At 38.2% G+C, this 2527-nt stretch overlaps 1 pseudogene; it reads left to right on the top strand.

Moving 5' to 3' along the window:
- The first annotated feature begins 1502 nt into the window (after positions 1 to 1502).
- Positions 1503 to 1621, top strand: LOC111735445 (annotated as a pseudogene).
- The last annotated feature ends 906 nt before the right edge of the window (positions 1622 to 2527 follow it).

Genomic DNA, 2527 nt, shown 5'->3' with positions numbered 1-2527 from the left:
TGGGAGGGGAGGGGAGGGGGAGGGGGAGAAGGAGGAGGAGAAGAAGAAGGAGAAGAGTCATCTTCCACTAGTGAAACTGGAGAAAGTCTCTTTTCTATCCAACTGAGCCAAGAATATTGGGTGAGGGTCTATCTTTTAGAGGCAGTCACAGGACCTAGCTCTTTCAGCCTACAGTCCCATGCTCAAGAGGCATGAGACAAAAGTCACTTTATAGCTGGTTGACTTCATGTCTTTTTCACAGGCTTCTTTCTACCAAGCACCCAAAGTCTACATTAGGAAGAAAAGGGCTGATTGAGGTCTGATTCTGCCAATAGTTGAAATGTATTTTTCATTCTACCATTATCAGCACTGAAGCTAATACTTAGTCTGCATAATGTTCAACTACTCTGTCTACGTGTCATTTGATTTTAAACTGGGATAAGAAATGGTCAGAATTTCTCAGCCCCTCAAACTCCAAGACCTTTATGGTCTCTTCCGGCAATAATAGTTATTATTCTGTTGAATTACCTATATATTCTAAATTTGTCTTGAAGGATGCAAATAAATTCATTTAAGGCAGAAAATCCTAGCATATGTTGGACATTTAATATATTAAAGGTAGTTAAAACAGAAACTCACCCTCACATTTTACATATGGGGTCCACCTGAAATTTCTCTGACAAGTCACAGTCAAAGGCTTATCTTCAGCAGGTTTATAGCCAGAAGAGCAGCGGTACTTCAACACAGTTCCAACATTAAACGCTTCCTCTGCAGTTGGCTTGGGCCTGCCACGTGGTTCCCAGGAAGCATGTGGGATAGATGGTAAGTCAATACAACCATCTGCTCATAAAAGAAGAACAAGAGGAAAAGACACTGTTGCTAGGAATGCGACATGATCAATGAGCCTGTCCTGTCAAAAAGTGTTGTGTGTTCTTTCAGCCATGAACCAGTCTGCCATGGCTGATGAATCAGCCACACCAAAAAACACATATGGACATACCCCCAAATGTGCAGTGCACCAGAGAGGTTCTCACTAAACACACTACCAGGTGGGCTCTGTTGTTGTGCCAACTATCCAAAATGTTAATTATTTTTCCACCTCATTGTACTTCATAAAGGTTAGTCTCTGAACTAAAGTATTAGGCTTGCTGGGTAGATGCGGCCAGAAAACTGCCCCAGGCAAATTTAACTTTCTTATTTCCTGACTGATTGAGAAAAATAAACAAATCATTCCCCTAATCCAGATAACACCAGGAATGTTATCATTAAGGGCTGTTCAAGAACAAAACAAACTTCAAGCATCCGTGGAGCCTGAACCCAGCATCTTGTCCTCTTTACACTTTCCTAGTACTATTGGTTCATATCACATGGAAATATAATTCAAACATCTGCCAAGTTGGATTTTTATTACATTTTATTTTCAAACATTTTAAATAGTATACAGGGTAAGTTTCTTTTTGAACAGTTTGATTGAGATACAAATCATATAACATAAAATTCACCTATTTAAAATATACAGTCCAGTCTACGGCCATGTTACCCTGAACAAGCCTCATCCCATTTGATTTTGGAAGCTAAGCAGGATCAGGCCTTGTTAGTACTTGGATAGGAGACCACCTAGGAAGATCAGGTGCTGTAGGCATAAACAATATAAAATAAGGGTTTGTAAGCTGACAAGGTCCTTGTGATCTGTGAGGTCAACCAAGGTTGCCTCATCTAAAAAAATAAAATAAAATAAATTAAAAATTAAAAATTAAAAAAAATAAAATATACTATCCAATGGGTTTTAGTATATTCACAGAGTTGTGCAACCATCACTACTATCCAACATTAGAATATTTTTATCAACCCCCGCCCCAAAGAAACTCTGTACTCATTAGTAGTCACTCCCAATTCCCATCTCCACCCAGGCCCCGGGAATCACTAATATACTTTCTCTACATATGGATTTGCCTACTTTGGACTTTTCGTGGAATCATGTAATATGTGTATTTTTTTATAACTGGTTTCTTTTACTTAGTATAGTGTTAGCAAGTTTCAACCATGTCATAGCATGTATCATTACTTCATTTGTTTTTATTGCCAAATCGTATTCCATTGTATGGATATAGCACCTTTTGTCCATTTTTCATTTGACTGACATTTGGGTTGTTTGGCTATTATAAATAATGTTATGAACATTAACATAAAGTTTTTTTGTGTGTGGACATCTGTTTTCATTTTTCTCAGGTAGATACCTAGGAGGGCCAATTATTGGGCCATATGGTAACAAACTTGTAAGGAACTGCCAAAACTTGATTCCAAAATGACTGTACCATTGAAATTCTCACCAGCAGGGTATGAGGCTTCCAATTTTTCACATCCTCACCAACTTTTGTTATTGTTTATCCTTTTTTATTACAGCCATACTGACAGGTATAAAGTGGGATTGTTGCTAGAATACTACCTCACGAGAGATACTAAAGGAGCTTCTTCAGGCTGAAAGCAAGTGACACCAGGTAGTAATTTGAATCAATGCAGAAAAACAATGAACACCAGCAAAGGTTGA

Source organism: Pteropus vampyrus, unplaced genomic scaffold, assembly GCF_000151845.1.
Source record: "Pteropus vampyrus isolate Shadow unplaced genomic scaffold, Pvam_2.0 Scaffold1000000990, whole genome shotgun sequence".
Taxonomy (NCBI): Eukaryota; Metazoa; Chordata; class Mammalia; order Chiroptera; family Pteropodidae; genus Pteropus; species Pteropus vampyrus.
Note: the sequence above shows the minus strand (reverse complement) of the source record. Positions and strands in the feature narration are given on the sequence as shown.